At 41.7% G+C, this 21,775-nt stretch overlaps 1 protein-coding gene across 1 annotated transcript in view; it reads right to left on the reverse strand.

The window, feature by feature from the left end:
* The window catches only part of chrna5 (cholinergic receptor, nicotinic, alpha 5), a gene marked incomplete at both ends in the record, with an annotated part of 69,697 nt that overhangs the window by 36,623 nt on the left and 11,299 nt on the right, over positions 1-21,775 (reverse strand). The gene's annotated exons all lie outside the window — the stretch shown is intronic.

The raw sequence follows: 21,775 nt of genomic DNA on the forward strand, positions 1-21,775 counted from the left end.
GTGATAGGTGTGAGAGGTGTGAGAGGTGTGATAGGTGTGAGAGGTGTGAGAGGTGTGATAGGTGGGATCGGTGTGCTAGGTGTGATAGGTGTGATAGGTGTGAGAGGTGTGATATGTGTGATAGGTGTGAGAGGTGTGATAGGTGGGATCGGTGTGCTAGGTGGGATCGGTGTGATAGGTGTGATAGGTGTGATCGGACACCTCTCACACCTATCACACCTATCACACCTATCACACCGATCCCACCTATCACACCTATCACACCTATCACACCTCTCACACCTATCACACCTATCACACCGATCCCACCTATCACTCCTATCACACCTATCACACTGATCACACCTCTCACACCTCTCACACCTATCACACCTCTCACACCGATCCCACCTCTCACACCTATCCCACCTATCACACCTATCACACCTATCACACCTATCACACCTCTCACACCTCTCACACCTATCACACCGATCCCACCTATCACACCTATCACACCTCTCACACCTATCACACCTATCACACCTCTCGCACCTATCACACCTATCCCACCGATCCCACCTATCACACCTCTCACACCTATCACACCTATCACACCTATCACACCTCTCACACCTCTCACACCTCTATACCCATTCTGCAATCTGTTAATAAAGTTTTCAATCAATCAATCAATCAATCAATCCGGGCCTGTGACGTCAATGTACCCATTCTGCAATCTGTTAATAAAGTTTTCAATCAATCAATCAATCAATCCGGGCCTGTGACGTCACTGTACCCATTCTGCAATCTGTTAATAAAGTTTTCAATCAATCAATCGGTCACTGTACCCATTCTACAATCTGTTAATAAAGTTTTCAATCAATCAGATCAATCAATCAATCAATCAATCCGGGCCTGTGACGTCACTGTACCCATTCTGCAATCTGTTAATAAAGTGTTCAATCAATCAATCAATCAATCAATCAATCAATCAATCAATCAATCAATCAATCAATCAATCAATCGGTCACTGTACCCATTCTACAATCTGTTAATAAAGTTTTCAATCAATCAATCAATCAATCCCGCAGTGCATCAGCCAATGCCTGCAGTGCAATACTCCATTTCAGCCATTGGGTGGGACAGTCACGTGACCCAAATCACGTGACCCAAATAGAGGGGCCTCAGCCTGCTGCTGCTGTGGTGGTTCTGTGGTTCTGCAGCTGGATACCCGGATGTTGGTTTTTTACATCGAATTCCATACACCGCAATTATGCATCGAATTTTTGACATCGAATTATATACACCGCAATTATGCATCGATTTTTTTTTTGGCGTCGAATTGAATTTTATTATGCATTCGAATTGTTTTATTAACACTGCATTTTTATTTCGCATAGGTAAATTCGGAGCAAAGAAATTCAGATACATGATTTTCAAAGTATTTATTTGCAATGCTATAAATTCGGTGTCTGAAACTATAAATGCAGTGTCTGAAATAATTCAGATACAAAAATGCGGTGTCTGAAAAAATTCAGATACATGTTTTCAAATTCAGATACATGTTTTCAAAGTTATTATTTTCAATGCTATAAATGCGGTGTCTGATTAAATTCAAATACTTCTGGCACTCATTTGCTTCCATAGGTGAGTATGCTTTGTATGATGGCGGTATAGAATTGGACCAGCAGGTGGTGTCGCGGGTCACTCGCATTCTTCCCATATAAGTAGCCTATACAGTAGATCCGGGACGTTTTACAATGATTATATTTGTCCCTTGGCTGGTATCAAACTCTGCAAACTGTATTGCAATATTCCCAAGGTGTATACCCCTCCACACAGACAACAGGCTTCCACTTGTTGTAGTCCAATTTACTGAATAATTGAATGAGTCATTCGCAGGCAGCAGAAGATATTCAATCTGACTGCATTGTGCGGGATGTTATTGGTGTCAAGTAGATATGATTTTATATAAAGTGTGGTATCTTCCGCCTGTGGCTGAAAGGTTCTGTCTCTTGACGCTGCAGAGTAAATCACAACGAGTGTAACCAACGGTCACTGGCTGTTGGCGGACCACTTGCTGTCAGACCAGGCGGGCATGAACTTCACAGTTGTGACCACAGAAGTTGAATAATGCAATCACTGAAACACTTGGAAAAGTATCTAATTGAAGTGTTTACACTGAGAGGGCTCCCGCCATATGGTATCAACCACACTGCATGAGCATTACAGCAACTCAGTCTGGAGACACACTTCCACTGATCAGCCAGTGTCTGTCACATCACTCTCCTATAAATCACAGAGCATGTTGGAGACATTACCGCAAATCCATTTATTCTATTCATGTTAAGGTTTACGATTATTATTATTATCATTAAAAACTATTTGACGGGCGGCTGGGTAGCGCAGTGGACTAAGCACTCGCCTACCACCGCAGAGACTCTAGGATTGAATCCAGCTGTCAGCGGTACCTCCGGCTTGGTCAGTCGTCCCTACTAACACAATTGGCAGTGTTAGCGGGTGGGAAGCCTGTGGGGTATGTGTCCTGGTCATTGTAAACTGCGACTACTACTGGTTGGTCGGGGTGCCTGTTCAGCAGGGAGGGGATCTGCGGGAAATAGCGTGAACCTCTGCATGCGTTACATTCCCCCAGTGAAACTCCTCGCTGTCAGGTGAAAAGAAGCGGTTGGCGACTCCACATGTATCGGAGGAGGCATGTGTTAGTTCTACACCCTACCCAGGCCGACAGTGGGGCAATGCGTGCAACGACCAGGAAGGGAATTGGCATAACGACAAAATTGGGATGAGTGAAATATACATAAAGCCCCAAAATAAATAGAATTAAAATAAATAAAAAACGATTTGACCACAGACTCCTCTGCCTATAGCTTCTGATCTATCTGTTTATAATTGATTCCTAATGCCTTACCAATACATTTATACCAACCATGGAGATCTGGTCACATGGTTCCACCACAGTAGGTAGCACTTATCTTACAGTGCTGAAAGAACACATAACGTCCAGTAATCACAGGATATTGCTAATGCAATGACAGAGAAATTGTATTCACAGCCATGGGAATTGTAAGGGTTATCTGGTGATTGGAGCATGTTATATGGTAACGTTAGTTATGCACAGCAGTCAGAGGAGGTTAATGGTGTTACAGCATCGTCTCTGCTGGGATAAAATCTATTTTTTTTCTAAATGCAGCATCTACACAGTGTCTACTGGCAATGGGGGATATCCCTATAGTGAAGAACTGTAGAGGTCATCAGAACTAAACCACTGACACAGCAACACTCCCCAGAATGTACCACACAGGCTACTGGTTGAGTCATAGTCATTGGGGACAATTCCCCAGTAGCTACTTAATTAAGCTAGCTTGACACAGCTGCTGCCCCGTACCTACATCAAGTAAATAACCACATAGTCGGATCTACAGCTACCCCCCCCCCCCCCGGCCCAGAGGGTGTCATATACAGTAGCTACCTATAGTAGGTACATAGTGTTTGGAGACAATTTCCCAGTAGCTACCCAGTAACTTACCTATTGAGATGGACCATTGCAGTTGTTACAACCCCCCAAGACACATTAGCAGAGATATGGACACAAGGTGGTCAGAGCTATACAGCTTATCCTACATCCTATAAGATTCTACTTCAATCATTCTAAAAACTACTAAATACATCTTCTGGGAGGTAAGATACGCTGTATATATAAAGCTGCAGATAAGCTCTGACCACCTTGTATTTCTGGGAATATTGTCTGGATCGCTCCTATACACATGGTACATACTGATAACAACATGGTACATACTGATAACAACATGGTACATAGGCCTACTGATAACAACACGGTACATACTGATAACAACATGGTACATACTGATAACAACATGGTACTTGGGGGGCTGTAACAACTGTAATGGTCCAATAGGATATACTAGTTTTCTCCCCATCTCGATAGGTAAGTTACTGGGTAGCTACTGGGAAATTGTCCCCAAGGACTGTGTAGGTGCCAGTAGCTGTATGGTGCATTCTGGGGAGTGTTGCTGCAACAGCTGTTTAGTTGTGATGACCTCTGTGGTTCTTCACCAGGGATATCCCCCACATCTCCAGTAGGAATTGCGTAGATACTGCTAAGTAGATTGTACCTCCTGGGAGATTATGTTGTAACAACTATTAAACTGTGCAGATCTTTGTGAATAACTACAATATTATAATGTGCTCCAATCGCCAGGTAACACCTGCAAATTCCACTGCTATCATTAGCATTATTCTTGTCATTGCATTAGTGATACCCAGTCATTACATGTGTTCTCTTCTTTCAGCACCATAAGTTAAAGTGCTACCGAGCCAGTATCCATGACAACCTGCATAAAGATATCCCACAAGGTGCCCTGAAGGAGAGACTGGCACTAGCAGAGAGAGAGAGAGAGAGAGAGGGAGCTCAACCGCTTCCCTGGTTAAATGACCAGTAGATAATCAGGTTGTTTCTTCTTAAAGGGGAACACCACCCGCATTTAGAACTCCAACATGTTATTAATTCCTACTAGAGAAACTAAATATCTGTCGCAACTTCGTCCTTCAACCAAGGTGCATGAACTGGGGAAAACAAGGGCGAACAATTCAGCAATTCAGAGAGAGAGAGAGGTTGAGAGATTATGGAATTCTGTCACATGTCAAGGTCAATGAGGTCAATCTCACCAAGAGGGGAAATCGTACTGGGACTAACAAATATCTGACATTGAATGGTGTGGTAGATAAAACTCCCGCCTCCTTCTCTCTTTAATCTCTCTCACCCTTATTTCTTCACCCTTTCTCCCATTCCTTCCTCTCTCTCTCTCTTTCATCTCCCCTTCCTATCTACCCAACCCCCAATCCTTCACCTCCCCAGATGTTTAGTACATTGACACCCACCCACCCTCTCCCGTTTGTATAACGATGTTCCTCATTGAGTGGGGTTCTCTCATCCCTGGGCCCTCATTTATCAATGCTGCGTACGCACAGATATGTGCGTAAACCGTGCGTAAGATCATTTCTAAGCAAAGTGTGGGATTTATCAATATGAACATGTGCTTGAGATTGTGCGTATATCTATGCACAGCTCAGACCGTGCGTACGTGGCACCAAGCGGTAGAATAGGAAAGCAGCAACAGCTTTCATGCATTCGAGTTTCAACACTGACGTGTTCGGGATGACTCATAATCAATTATAGTTAATTGTAAAATAGAGACATGAGTGTAATTATTGTCAAACCCTATAAATAGCATTTGGAATAGGTCTTTCCGAATGAATGCACCATGGTTTATCTAGCATTATCGGAATACTTCTCACAGAGTGCGCTCCGCGGGGAGCTGTTTTCAGAGACAGGGAATTATTTGCAGAGAGAACATAATATTAAGTAGAGTCCGCTACCCGAGACACATTCTCCTTGATTTGTACTGCAATTTGGGACCGAAATCGGTGCGTGGAACAAAACGCACAAATTCCATCCCTGTGCACCCTGGGATATTTGGCCACCGGCACGGTTCAGCGTGATATTGGAGATGGATCGAGCAATAGACTGTACCACCCATGTAGCTGTCAAAGCTCCATCAATAAACAAATTAAGTTCTATGTGAATAGAAAGGGATTCCACTCAGTCAATGTAAATGCGATGCGTATTTGGCTGATAAATGTCATTGCTAGTGGCCGGGAGGAACGCACGGCGCGACTCATTGTATTTAATTCAATTGTAATGTTATAACTGGGGTATCAGTAATTAAAATATCACTTAAGTTATCCACTGAAGCCATAGTTAATGACTCTGACCAACCCAACGACCCAACAGGAGCGCAATTATAACGGGCTCACGCGCGCACAAGAGCCATAGAGTGCATTTATTTTGCAGGATACAGTAAACGCAAGTGGTTATGAGTTTGTATTCTCCATTGGGTTGCATAGGTAGCAATTTGCTTCAGTGACTTGTTCATTTCAGTCATTACAATGCAAATGTCAGCTTGTCATTTATTTCTGTCAATGTGCTGGTTCTGTAGGACTGCTTCAGTCAACACACTTAGACGCTCCTTCCGCCTGAGTGTCCACTGGAATGGACAACTTCATTGGATTTATTTATTCTCAATATTTTTTTTTAAATCATACGATTAAATATTGTTTGAATATAATTTTGTGTCATGTTTCCAAATAAGATTGTTCACAATGAAATGCTTTCTACCTTCAATTTGTTCATTAGATGACCTCCGTGATCAAACTCGTTCTCAGTGAAGTTTATCTTTATAGTTCGCTTATAGCCATTATTCCACATTCCACAAACAGGCATGTTCCCACAGTTTTTTTTAGTTTTTTTAAGATTTCTTTTTAGCATTTTTACAGCTTATTATGGTCACAGGACCGACAGAGGAGAGGGAGAACGGGAGAAGATGTGGGGGAGGACATGCGATGAATCCGTCCGGGAGCGGGAGGCTAACCCGGGTCGACCACGTAGGTCTGCATCGCAGTATGCAGTGCGCCACTGGGGCGCCCCCCCACAGGGGTATTTAATTACCATAATATGGTTGATTAGGGGCAGTTCTCTATGCAAATACTTATAATTGTGCACGAGCATAGACGGTAAGAACAATTGGTATTTATCAACAGGAGTCTGTGCATGCAGGTTTGAAAAATCCCGATTTTTCTGTGCGTAGAGACATTCTAAATGCCGTACGTACTGTAGGAACGAAAATAGAACACTTTCTACGCATTATTGATAAAGGAGGGCCCTGGTACTTTGACTGAGTTAATAAGTTGTTAACCGGGTCTCTTCTGACCAGTGGAGGCTGCTGACCAAATTATTAGGTGAAGCACAAATTATTATATTATATTATATATTAAATTATATTTTTAAATCATCCCCCACTGTGTGTCAGTGGTCAGTGGACACAGATGAAAACATATTAACATTAGGTGACAGCGGACCTGACCAGATGAAAACATATTAGGTGACAGCGCACCTGACCAGATGAAATCATATTAGGTGACAGCGCACCTGACCAGATGAAATCATATTAGGTGACAGCGCACCTGACCAGATCAAAACATATTAGGTTACAGTGCACCTGATCAGATCAAAACATATTAGGTGACAGCGCACCTGACCAGATCAAAACATATTAGGTGACAGCGCACCTGATCAGATGAAATCATATTAGGTGACAGCGCACCTGACCAGATGAAATCATATTAGGTGACAGCGCACCTGACCAGATCAAAATATATTAGGTGACAGCGCACCTGACCAGATCAAAACATATTAGGTGAAGGTGACAAGGAAGCCACAGACTCATACCCCCCCGACACTCAACTAACCGCCTCGGACAGTCCTTCATACCAGTGGCCATCAGGCTCCACAACAGTGGGCAGGGACTGCTGCCAGACATCGACCTAGAACTAATAGGAACCCAAGTAGGACAATAACACTACCTTATGCATACTGCACCTTATGTGGATACTGTGATACTGTGAATAATGTATATTTCAGTTAGTTAGATAGTAAATTATAACACTACCTTATGCATACTACACCTTATGTGACACTGTGAAAATATATTTCAGTTAGTTAGATAGTAAATTATATTGACCTATTTGTTTACACTGCTTGTGTTGTTTTCACTACCTGTACCCCCCCCCCCTTCCCCCATGCTGCTATGATGCCTGAATTTCCCCAAGGGGATGAATAAAGGAATATCTTATCTTATCTTAAAAGGAAAGATGAAATTACCTACCTGGGTTCCATCCTATAGAGGCAAATCTTTCCTGTGACAAAATGGGTTCCAATGTAATAAAACTAAGTCAACCAACAAACTAGATTCCTGTACCGGATCTCCTCTCTTGTAAACAAGAATACCTTGAAGACTCTAACAGGAGCACTCATTCAAGGGTACTACGACTATGCTTGCACCTTATGGTACCAAAGCACCTCAAAGGCACTAAAAACAAGATTACAAACATCACAAAACAAACTGGTCAGACTACTGCTTGACCTTACTCCTAAAACCCACTTCACCCCTGCCCACTTTGACAACCTAGGATGGCTTAGAGTAGACGACAGAGTACAGCAACTTGCAATGGGCCTGGTCTACAAGATACACTACACCACTAAGATATCCATGTGCATGTCGAAATACTTCCCAAAGGTCAGTGAATACCATGACCACAACACCAGAGGGAGTTCCACAAATCATGTTCAACCCAGATAAAATAATTTAAAAAATAAAAAAAATAAAATAAAAAAAATCGTTATAACTTAGAAATTAGATTGCATAGGTCTATGAATCGATATCGCGATTCTGTTTTGATTAATTGCCCAGCCCTACAGTGTAGTGTGTACAGTAAGTTAGCTTGGTGATCATCATTGTGATGTAGGCTAAGCTGGCTAGCTACTGTTAGCATACAAGCTTTTACAAACACTGTAGCCTACTTACTTTTTCATCCACAACCTTTATTCTGATCCAGATGCATAAGTCCACTTCTTCATGTTGCTCAGTTGCTGGTTTATACTTCGGTCCTAATGTTGGCGCAACGTTTAATTTAGCCTGTGTTGTTATAGCTGTACAGTTTACTAAACTACTAGCTTGCTATGTTTCACACAGTCAAAACGGGTCCAGCTGCAGGTTCGGAGGTTAGGTTTAGCTCGGGCCAATCTCAAGTTTCTTTATTAGTTGTCATACAGAAGTACAGAATACTTTTATACAAAATGCTTCTTTCTGTTACATTTTGTATAAAAGTATTCTGTACTTCTGTATGACAACTAATAAAGAAACTTGAGAAACTTGAGATTGGCCCGAGCTAAACCTAACCTCCGAACCTGCAGCTGGACCCGTTTTGACTGTGCAATGCAGCAATCTCTGATTGGATTTTAAATCATTCATCCTCTGTGTATTATTGGATTGTCAAGGCTGTCAATCATTCAATCCCCCATTCAATGGCAAGAGTTTAACTGCACAGACCGTGCTTAGATGAAGTTAAGAGCCTATTTTGATTGGCTATTATTTATTATTTATTTAAATTGGGTCAACCTGTGCAGATATTCTGCACGAATATTACTGCAGTCATTACTGCAGTGCAGGCCTGCTCAGAGCTGTCAATTTTGGCCATTTTTGAAGAAAAGAAAATTTACAGAGGAAAACATTTATAATAAAAAATAATAATAATAATAAAAAAAAAAAAAAAAAAAATATATATATATATATATATATATATATATATATATATATATATATATATATATATATATATATATATATATATATATATATATTAGAGCTGGGCCGTTAACGGCGTTAACGTGCTGCGTTAACGCTATACTAGTATCGCGCGATAATATAATTAACGCATTCATCTAAAAATTACCTTTATTTTACCCAGGGTAGGTTCGCTGAGCACAGATGCTCTTTTTCAGGAACGCCCTGCTTCACATTCACACAGTTCCATTCACACCTGGGAGCTGCCCAGTACAACCACAGTTGACACCATTGGCCACTGAGCAACTCCACTGGAGCAGTTGATTCAAGCCATGTCACATAGTTCAAGTTTGAAATGATTCTTTCTGTTTTGCTCCTGAGAGTGCTAGATACTGTACTGTACTGGTAATATTATTTATTTGTGTTAACTTCTGAATAAAACAACTTATTAAACACAAGTACATCTTATTGAACATTATTTTGATATTTCATTACCAATTATCATAGCAAAACAGCTTTTTCAAACAGTCTGTAATGCATTTTGGAAACGGGAGATGGGCTCATGGTGTAATGGGTCACCTGGCCTGAGAAACACAAGGAGGAAAGAAAAAGTAAGGACTTACTTCTGGTCATTATTTGGGTAGAACACACATATTTTGAATGCCTTCGGCAGGCTTTTTTTTTTTTGTTGAGCCATCTAGATTAAATCCAGGATTGCAGATAGATTAATCTAGATTAAAAAAATTAATCTATGCCCACCTCTAATATATATATATGTAAATTTATAATAATTATGAATTATGAGTGAATTTGAATTTCACGTGTTGTCATAGAGAAACCTCCACTGCTTCTGACTGAGTAAGTTATTCAGCTTCGGCTACTTTCCACCATAATGGCAGAAGGCATGGCTTTGTCCCTTTAAATTATGTATCTTTAACAAAATTAGAGAGGTTCATTTAACTTTGCACAATAATATAATGGTGTCAAAATCGACTTTGATGACATTTATTTCCCCGCTATAGTGAACCTGAAGAATTACTGAATAGAAATATCTTGATATATGGCTTGATAAGAAATGCACATTTAAATACCATATAGACAATCTTGTCAGCAAACTTCTTCTTTTGCAAAAAAAAGGCTTCTTTTACAGAAGCAGAATTTAAGCAGTTTTGGGTCATGGCGATGTAATTTATAGAAATGCTGCTCCTTTCACTCTTAAACCCATTTATTAAAAATTGTCTGTACACTCTACATCATTGTTATGTGTTACACTCCCAGACCAGCCCAAGTCTGGGAGAGTCAACACCACAGACACAGTGTGAACAATGAGTCTCACTGTCCCAGACAAGGAACAGACAGTATGAATGATGTGAACAATGGTCTCATACCACCCTCTAGTTGTCACCCGCAGACGGTGCAGGCCAGCACAGTAACCATGTTGTTAACTAATGTATTAGATATAATTATTAGTATGATTAATGTGGTGTCATGGTGTGTGCTGTTGTTAACTTTCCCTCCCCTTGTTTGATGTGGGTCCCCTGTCTGGTTGTGTTTTGGTTTATGCTCTTGTGTCCTTGTGGTTGATGTATTGTTTTAGACTGGCTTGCCAGCTGTGGTCTATTGGTAATTAGTCTTGTTATTTAAAGGGGAACTCCACTTTTTTTGGAAATTAGCTTATTTAACATCTTCCCTGGAGTTAGACAAGAAGATGCATACCTTTTTTGTCTCTGTGCGTGCATTTTAGCTTTGGGAATAGACGCTCCGTTAGCATAGCTTAGCTTCATCACTGGAAGTGAGGCAGGACAGTAGCCTTACAGTGCCTTACAGTGTATTGCAAGGTCTGACATTGACCAAACTCGATATGCATGACCTTGGTGGGCTCTAGGTCAACTCCTGAAAAGGGGGTCAATGTCAGACCTTGCAATCAAAAGTTAGGGGGCGCACTGAAATTATGGCAAGGGTTATTAGCCCCCTAACTTTTGATTGCAAAGTCTGACATTGACCCCCTTTTCAGGAGTTGACCTAGAGCCCACCAAGGTCATGCATATCAAGTTTGGTCAATGTCAGACCTTGCAATACACTGTAAGGCACTGTAAGGCTACTGTCCTGCCTCACTTCCAGTGATGAAGCTAAGCTATGCTAACGGAGCGTCTATTATCAAAAGCTAAAATGCACGCACAGAGACAAAAAAGGTATGCATCTTCTTGTCTAACTCCAGGGAAGATGTTAAATAAGCTAATTTCCAAAAAAAGTGGAGTTCCCCTTTAAGTGTGGGTTGTCCTCACCTGGTTGTGGAGTCATTACTCCTTGTTACCTGTTCCTGTGATGTCTGTGTCAAACGTTGTCCTTAGCCTGTAGTTGTATTCTGTCTAAAGTAAGTGCTATTAGTTTTCTGTTTTATTGCTCTTTTATTTTGTGTGTTCAGTCCGTCTTCTGGTTAGGTTTTGTTTTGTATTTAGAGCCAGTGCGGCTGTGCCTATTGTTTGTGCTTGTATGTACATTTGTCACGTTGCTAAGTAAAAGCTCTTTAAATCATGACTGTTGTCTCCTGCCTCATATCCCTGCTCACTCTCGTCCTGCTGCCTTGGGTTCTACCTCCACCTTACCCCGTCGTAACACATGTCTTCGATATTCTCTCTGAATTAGTTCGAAAAATATCACTTGAGACTTGAATTGTTCCCAATGCTTACAAAACTGCTGTTGTAACACCATTACTGAATCTGGATTTTAATGTCCTAAGAAATGATAGACCTATTTCCAATTTACCTTTTATGAGTAAATTACTAGAAAAAGTTTTTTATCAATTGAATTTTTTTTTTTACTAAAATTGTATATTAGAGAAATTCCAGTCTGATTTTAGATCAAATCATAGCACAGAGACAACTCTGGTTAAAATATTGGGTCTCATTCCCGAACGGATTTACGACCAAAAATGTCCTCTTGGGCAGATTTCTGCCCATTTAAGACATATTAGGGCTGGTAGCGCGATTCCCCAAATGTTCCTGAGATCGGATTTGACCATGGCTGAGAGCAGATTTAAGAGTGCTGAGGAGCACACTTATGATTGATTGACTAATTGAAAATTAACTTGACAGACTGTGTTCTCATAGTGATTCCTTCATGTCAACGCTCAGACCCGGCGCCATGGGCGGGCATTGGGGGGCCTGGCCCGCCCACTGAGTCAGCTGTGCCCACCCTGAGAAAAAAAAAAAAAAAAAAAAAAAAAACATTTTTTTTTTTTTTTTTTTGTCAATCAAAGTAGACTATCCAAATGCTTAGCCCTAGTGGGCACTGATGTCAACAACAACACTACTGAAGCTAGCACGGCACTCTGTGAGAATTCGTTTTCTACCCTCAAGAACATCTTTACAGAACATCGCCTTAGTATGCTTCATCGACGCAAGGCCAATTTAATTCAGTTGGCATTTGAGAAGGACTTAACAAAAAAGTTCAGGAATGAGTGGAGGGGCAGTGTTTTAAGAAGATTTCACTCTGTCCCCAAACGCCGCTTGCCGCTCTACTAATGATGGTGAGTAGCCTGTGGAGGAATTTTGTTTGCTTTTTTATGCACTTTATTTTTGTCAGTTCAGTTCAGTTTGTCAGTGAATTCAGAAGTGTTGAATAAATGGAGACTTTTCAAAGATATAGAATAGAATAGAATAGAAATGTATTATCCTGAGGGAAATTTGACACTCCAAATCACTCAGCATTAAACATTTAGACAGAACAAGTCATAAGAATAATAAGAATAACTAAACAAATGGCCTAAGAATAGAATAAAATGAAATAGAATAAAAATAGAATAAAAGATACAGTAAATAAATACAGTAAAAATATACTGAAGTCTACAGTAGGTGTAATATTGCACAGTGCTGTTTAAAAAGTAAGAGTCCAGGAAGATGGTAACTGTCACTCTTTGCTCAGTGATGCAGTGAGGCACAGTGATGCATTGTATAGTCTGATGGCTGTCGGAATGAAGGACTTCCTGTGCCGTTCAGTGCTGCATTTAGGTAGTGTGAGCCTATAACAATACATGCTCCTCCTGTCAGCCAAGTCTGTGTATAGTGGGTGGGAGGGGTTTTCCCTGATGGCCTGGAGCTTAGCAAGGCTCCTCCTCTCCGCCACCCTCGCTAGGGCGTCCAGCTACACCCTAACCACGCTATTGGCCTTCCTGACCATCTTATCCAGCCTGTCTGTGTCCCCTGCTCTCAGTCCGCTGCCCCAGCAGGTCTGTTATATATATCCGTTCAGTCTGTTTTTGTATAAGTGAATGTTCTTAAGATAGAGAAATTTGATTTTTCAATTGCCTCTCTGCTGTTTAGTTCAGCACCGTGGGCAGCGCCAAGCAAGCCACAGCGCCGCTGTCCCAGCTGAAACGTATAAAAGGGAACCTGTGTTGAAAAACCATTGTGCCCCCCCGAGAACATTTTATGCCCCCCCACTAATTTGTTTCTGCAGCCTGGTCTGTCAACGCTACAGGCCTCCTTGGAATTAATTACTTAATCATAATTAAAATAAATATGACAATATTTGTACGATAATAAATTACGCATTTGATGTCGGAAAAATAAATAATATAGATTAATCTGATCACAGGGCAGCTGGATTAACCATATCTGAATCAGCTTTTTTGGACAAATGTATTATTGCTTTAATTACTAAGATATTCAAACACAATTATGCAATTATTGTGAAATGATTGAAAATAATAATTATTTAATGCCTTCTGTGGAATTTGTATTTCTTATTAGCTACATATCTGTTTTAATGATTAATTATACATTTGAAAGAATGCAGGTCAACATGCAATTGGTATACAATGGGACAGACCTTTGTTTGATATAGCTATAAACCTGCATTCCTTCGAATATATCATTAATCAATTAAACTGATATTGAAATTCACTATATAGCCTATACACCAACACTGAAATGACAGTGGATAAATAAATAAATAAGAACTAAAGCTAATCGTGTGGAAATAGACTGAATTAATATTCCATAAGTCTTGTGTGCGTCAGTATAGCCTACGTGTCAGTGAATGAACAGTATATAGGCTTATACTTGTTTTATTAGGATTTAGTAGATACTATATGTATGCTCTGCCCTACGTACAGTATAAGTACAGACTGTAGTTATACTGTACATAGGGCAGAGCATATATATAGTATCTACTAAATCCTAATGAAACAAGTCATATGGGATAATAAGCCTATACTGCGTTCATTCATTACGCGTGTAGGTTATACAGTACTGCACGCGCGTGTGTGTGTGTGTGTGTGTGTGTGTGTGTGTGTGTGTGTGCGCGCGCGCACTGCGGCAGGTGCCCAAGCTGTACTATATATGATGACAATACAATTAATCTAATCTCATTTCGATGGGTCGCAAAACGCTTCCGCATCCATTTTCACACGGCTGCATCATTAGTTGCCTTATAAGGAGCTCTGGAGGCGTTGTTTTGTATGCAAATGACCTGAACGGGGACACACGTTCATGTTTCAGACTGGTGCCATTCCCAAACGCAGATATCACAGCTGTGATCGTTTGAGACACTTAAGACATATTACCAGCGTGTTGAGGACTCAGAGTGAACTTGTCATTGATTCTGTCTCAGTCGGTTCCAAGATAAGTCTTCCAAGAGAACTCTTTGGAAAATATTGGGGAATGAGACACATTGATCTCAGGATTAATACTGATGCCGGCAGAGTCTCTGTTTTGATTATTTTGGACTTGAGCGCTGCATTCGACACACTCGATCATAGCATTCTAATAAATCGCTTGGAAAACTGGGTTGGATTATCTGATAGTGCACTGAATTGGTTTCAAACATATCTCACAGAGTCAAGTCAAATCAAGTCAATTTTATTTATATAGCACATTTCCAGACAGCGGCAGCTGGCACCAAAGTGCTTCACAGGCAGGTTGATAAAAACAAAATAATGTGATGCAAGATATAAGATTAAAAACATAGTAAAGCAATAAAAGTAATAAAAACTAAATAATATGATGCAGGATATAAGATTAAAAACATAGTAAAGCAATGAAAGTAATAAAAACAGGTAGGGCACAGTAATAGAAAGAGGATAGAGGGGCCAGGGGTCTAGTAGTAATTAAGTGGGGGGGAAGGCCAAGGAGAACAGGTAGGTTTTTAAAAGTGATTTAAAAGCCTGCACGGTCTGGGCGGTCCGTACGCTGAGGGGGAGGCTGTTCCACAATCTAGGCGCTGCAGTGGAGAAAGCTCTGTCTCCCCTAGTCTTGAGCCTAGTTCTAGGCACCACCAATAGCAGCTGGTCAGCTGATCTGAGGGATCGGTGGGGGGTGTGGCGGTGCAAGAGCTCAGACAGATAGGGAGGAGCCGTGCCATTTAGTGATTTAAAAAACATTTAGGGCTAATTTAAAATCGATCCTAAAGCGAACAGGCAGCCAGTGGAGCGAGGCCAAAACTGGGCTGATGTGTTCATGTTTTTTTGTTTTGGTGAGGAGGTGCGCGGCTGCGTTCTGCACCAGTTGTAGGCGGCGAAGCAGGGATTTGTCGATGCCCGTGTAAAGGGCATTGCAGTAGTCGAGGCGAGTGGTGACAAAGGCATGTATCACCGTCTGAATGAATGAATGAAAACTTTATTTAACAGATTGCAGAATGGGTACAATACAATACGGCTCAATACACGCAATTGTTAAGGGGATGCAGACCTGAGAAAGACGTTTGTCTTGTTTACATCAGGGTCCCCCATTTTCAATTCATATAGACATTTATGACATACACAACATACATGACATTTATGGCATAGGGACATAATGGTATTTAGTACTGATACATTTGTGACATAAACGGTATTCAAATATACAGTACTGTTACCCCTAGATCCTGACAGGAGGGGGTGGGTGGGTGGGAGATAAATATACATATGGTTGGGTGGAGACTGTACATTTGGAGGGGGTGGGTGGGTGGGAGAAAAATATACATACGGCGGGGAGGGAATATATACATGCAATGGGGAGGAGACTGTCTATTAGGAGGTGGTGGGGGGTTTGGGCATTTACGGTGGCCAGTTTCGAATTGCAGCCTCCCGTAGGTGCTCTTTAAGAGCGGTTTTGAATGTGGGTAGGGATTCACATTCCTTTACAGCTTTGGGTAGGGCGTTCCACATTGATGTGGCATAATTGCGAAACGTGTTTAGTCCCTTGTTTGAGCTTACTTTGGGAGAGGTATGCCTTTGCGAACATTCTATGTCAGTTTAGGAGATTTTGTGTCTGAGAAACAAGACTTGACTTTTGGTGTTGCACAAGGAAGCTGTCTTGGTCCACTCCTTTTTTCACTTTACATGCTACCACTAGGTGATGTCATCAGAAAACACAATATCAACTTTCACACAACTATACATTTCTGTTGAGCCGAATGACACAAATGCTCTACAGCAGTGGTCACCAACCCGTCGATCGCGATCGACTGGTAGATCTTTGAGACTTTCCCTGTAGATCTATCCCTGAAGAAGAAAAGAAAGTAACATTTTTTTTTTTTTTTTTTTTTAGATCTTTCCCTGAGAGTCCACATTACAGTTCTACTTTTGTTTTGATGTTAAAAGTGATGCTGCACTTAGCACTGACTGAACTTAGCACTGACTGAGAAAGTACACATTACAGTTCTACTTTATAAAATGCTAATTGTAAATATGTTTGTCAATGTTAATAATATGAGAGTCCACATTACAGTTCTACTTTTGTTTTGATGTGAAAAGTGATGCTACACTTAGCACTGACTGCACTTAGCACTGACTGAGAAAGTACACATTACAGTTCTACTTTATAAAATGCTAATTGTAAATATGTTTGTCAATGTTAATAATATGAGAAAGTCCACATTACAGTTCTACTTTTGTTTTGATGTGAAAAGTGATAAGATAAGATTACTGCACTTAGCACTGACTGAGAAAGTACATATTACAGTTCTACTTTGACATTTTAATGTTGGACCAAAGCATTGCATGTAATTAGAATACAGGCAAATACAAGTAATTTAGTTTAAAGTACAATCTTGGCTGTCTTTTTCTCTCAACGCTTCAATAGGTAGATCTTGCCTTCACAAAAAAAAGAAAGTGATCTTGTGCTTAAAAAGGTTGGTGACCACTGCTCTACAGTATGCTCCCTGACTACCTGTCTGTCAGCAGTTGATAAATGGATGAGCAATACTTTTTTTTTTTTACTAAATTAGGATAATACAGAAATACTTTGAATTGGCCCTAAAGCCAAAATAGATGCAATTTTTTATAGGCTATGAAATCTGGCTCTACAAAATAAAGCAGAAGTAACAAGCTTAGGTGTTCTTTTAGACTCTGATTTAAGTTTTACAACACACATAAATAAAGTGACCAGGACACCATTTAAGAAATATTGTTAAAGTCCAGCCGTTTTTAACCCAACAGGATGCAGAGAAGCTGGTTCATGCTTTTATTTCAAGCTGATTACATTATTATAATGCTCTTTTAACTGGTCTCCATAAAAAATCTATAGAGAAACTACAGTTAATCCAAAACTCTGCTGCTAGACTTTTAACAAAAACAAGAAAAAGAGCGCATATTACACTTGTTTCAGCTACATTGCACTGGCTTCCTGTATCCTTTAGAATTTATTTAAAAGTAATTTTACTTATATACAAAAGCATAAATGGTTTAGCACCTTCATACATTACTGACTTCCTGTCATTTTATGTGCCAACTCGAGCTCTTAGATCGACCACAGCCAACCTCCTTAATTAAAGGAGAACTATCTTATAAATGGCCTTTTCCAGTGTTTAGCATTGTTTTCTAGCAATGTGGGTTTGTATCAATGGGGTCTATGTCTCTAATTCTCATTTTGGCGCATTCGTCCAATTCACAGCTCACTAGATTCTCCCTCACTGAACTAAGCCATTTTGAAACGTACGCGTACCTCTGACGTCTAAGAATTCTCATCTGCATAATAACGCCCGCCCCCTCTATGTTTGTTGCCACCGCAGGTGCGCACACTCAACCATTATTTATTGCAGTATGCAAGCAAATGCGTCGAATTGAAGTTTAACAATGAGTTAGCATTTGGTTAGCATTTAAAAACGCAAAAGGGGCAAGATATGTTCAGTTGTGCTGTTCCTGACTGCCAAGCAGCGTCCTTGTCCTTGCATTCATTTCCTAATGATATCGTGCTCCACAAGCAATGGGCCAAGTTCGTTTTTGGATTTTTGCAAAGACAAAGGACTTTATAATGCTGCCGTGATTTCCTGGCTGTTGCTAAAGAAGGGAGGTAGCCTGTACCAAGTCTTCGGGACCGAAAGAAAGCATCGAATCAGTAAGTACATACAGTACGTCGTAATTAGTTAATTCATTGTTCATTCATCCGTTTGTGTATTACAGTACTCTTCCGTGTGTGTGTGTGCGTGCATTTCATATGGGAGTTGAAGCTGAGCCATTGGCCATTGATTCACTGTCTGTTATATTTATTATGGACAGAAGTCATCAAATCATTACTCAGCAACTGTCAACTGCCTGCACATGTGTCAATAGTGTATTAATGTTACTATTACTGTAGCGTTTCTGCGTTTTGCGATTTTCCTCTGTCGTATACAGTAGGAAGGGGGAAGAAGTGGGTGTTCCTATGACTTGTATTCAGCTTACAGCTTCGAAACTCTACTTATTTCGTTTTACAATGTCAAAGCCTTTTAAATATAATCAAAACGTTTCCGTATTTCTGTCTGCTTTATCGTTTTATGACAGAAATCTGATAGTGTATGCACGTTCGCGCGAGGGGGAGTCGGATTTGGAGTCCAGACTACAGCTGGGCGATCGCCTACAATGGCGATTGCCTAGAGCGAACTATTGAATATTATTATGAAGAGGAAGAGGAGAAACGGTGATGATCCATCCATAACATAAGGTGTTACGATTCTGGTTCTTGACTACGGTCGGGAACCTCCCACCTTCTCTGTCATCTGTCACTTGTTACTGTCACTTGTTTTCCCTAGGATGGCTTAGAGTAGACGACAGAGTACAACAACTTGCAATGGGCCTGGTCTACAAGATACACTACACGACCAAGGTACCCATGTACATGTCAAAATACTTCCCAAAGGTCAGTGAATACCACGATCACAACACCAGAGGGAGCTCCACAAATCATGTCAAACCCAGATTCGGCTCAAATAAGGGACTAAACACGTTTCGCAATTATGCCACATCAATGTGGAACGCCCTACCCAAAGCTGTAAAGGAATGTGGATCACTACCCACTTTCAAAACCTCTCTCAAGGGACACCTACGGGAGACTGCAATTCAACACTGGCCCCTGTAAATATCCTAACCCAATCATTCCAACCCCCTCCAATGTACAGTCATTTACCTAGTATGGTTTTGTCAATAGTTCAATGTACAATTGTGTTTGTTTGTACAGTGTCTCCTCCCCCCCCCCTCAATGTACAGTGTTACTTGTTTATACAGTGTGCCCCCCGGCCCCCCCCCCCCCCCCCCCCAACCACCTCCAATGTAAATTACCCAGTATGGTTGTCAATATCCCAATGTACCCAACCCCCCCCACCCAACCTCCAATGTACAGTTTCTACATCAAATGTATATACTCCCTTTTCTTGACTCCTTCTGTATCACAAACAGTACTGTATTTGCAAATCTGGTATGTCATAAATGTATAGATGTAGCAGTACTGACTATCTGTATGTCATGTATGTCATATATGTCTATATGAATTGAAAATGGGGGACCCTGATGGAAACAAGACAAACGTCTTTCTCAGGTCTGCATCCCCTTAACAATTGTATGTATTGAGCCGTACTGTATTGTACCCATTCTGCAATCTGTTAAATAAAGTTTTCATTCATTCATTCATTCATGTCATTTAGTGCTGTCAATTAGGGGTTGGCTCTGATTGGCTGTCACGGGGGTGTGTGTGGAATGTTGGTATTTGGTGGTTATATAACATTCCTTTCCTCTGCTTGTCATTTGTCAGGTCTTCACTATAGGCGTTCGGAGATAACGCGGGCGGTTCCTGTTCTGGACCACCACTAAGCTCCATTATCTAATTCTCTCGTTTCCTTGCCTTGGCATAGTATCCTAGTATTACTCTTTGTGTTCTTTACTATTAAAGTCGAACCTGTTCAAGAGTATACCTTCTCCGTCTCTGTGATTGCCTACAACAATTGGAACTCACCTACCTCCATCCTGACAATAAGGTGCATTTTCAACAGATATGTTGGATTCTAGTATTTTCAAACAGGCTGGATATAACGTTGGTTGGTGACTGTCACGCAAAGCGATTTGCGAGTATGGGCGGAGTACTTGATTGAAATACAAAACAATGAATTCTTTTTAGAAAGACCTTACAGATGTGTTCCATAGACCCCCAGGAATTGTGTAAAATTATGCATTATTTTTGTCCTGTCTATTGTATGCAGTGTTGCTGGGGGTGTGTGGGCCCCTCTGGGGTGGTCAGTTTTTCCGGTGTTTCGCGCATTGGTCTTTGTTGTAACTTCATCTGGGATGCAGTTTCTGGTAGGGTGTGTGTCGTGGTTAGGGGGGGTGGGCACGGGTAGTAGAGTGTACTTGGATTGTTAGCTGGTTACGGTGATTGAGCCACCATTGTGCCTGTCATTGTGTGTGGTGGTGGGGGTGTCATTTCTGTGGGGTGCTTTGTTGCCTCTGGTCCTGGTGACCTTGCCCTTGTGGGGGATCGAAGGTTATCCTATAACCCTAGTTATATGAATATGGCGAGCGCTCTGCTCTATTGGAACTGTCCCTTTAATCATATGCTATCATGAAAACTTTCAACCACGTGCACGCACCTACACCTGCCTGACCACGCCCACATCCGCTCACATATAAGCGGGGTCATGGCCATACTACCAGCTTCTTCCCCCGCCTTCCCCTCGCCATATTCATATAACTAGGGTTATAGGATAACCTTCATTATATTTCATATGGCTTTACGCTCTGCTCTATTGGAACACAAGAGCGGAGCAGAGCGGAGAGCCCGACAGATGTACCCGCTGAGGTCCCCTATAACCATCAGAATACCGGAGAGGATCTGGGCCCCCCCGCCCCCCCCTAGTGAGGGATGGGAGGGAGACCGGACCCGACTGTGTGAAGAGGGAACAGTACCTCAACGCACAGGGTGAGCAGACCGTGGGACTTACCTTTGTTTAGAAGGGCCCGCGACTACTCGGTCGTGCATCCCGCACGCCACCAGGGAACGGATGTGAAGCAAAAAACCCACGTCACAGCCCTCAACATCGCGGGGTCGGGGTCAAAAAGCCCCGCCCCCGTGGCAAGGCCATAGCAGCGGGGCGCGGAGGAGGCCCCAGCCCCAGGCCACATCCCGGGGGCCAGGACCCCCCGAAAAAGGGGCCTGGCGAGGTCAACGAGGCCGCGGCATCGACACCCCACCAGCCGGTCACTGGTGACACCACCCCCCACATCGCCAGCGTATCGGACAGGGCCTACAATAGGTGAAGGCCCTTCTCCACTTGGCACGCCGCTCCGAAGCGCTCCAAGGAGGCTTCCCCCCCACAATGTCGTGGGGCCAGCTGGCGCACCGGGG

The sequence above is a fragment of the Notolepis coatsorum genome, assembly GCF_963971535.1.
Source record: "Notolepis coatsorum genome assembly, chromosome: 20".
In the NCBI taxonomy this organism is placed as follows: domain Eukaryota; kingdom Metazoa; phylum Chordata; class Actinopteri; order Aulopiformes; family Paralepididae; genus Notolepis; species Notolepis coatsorum.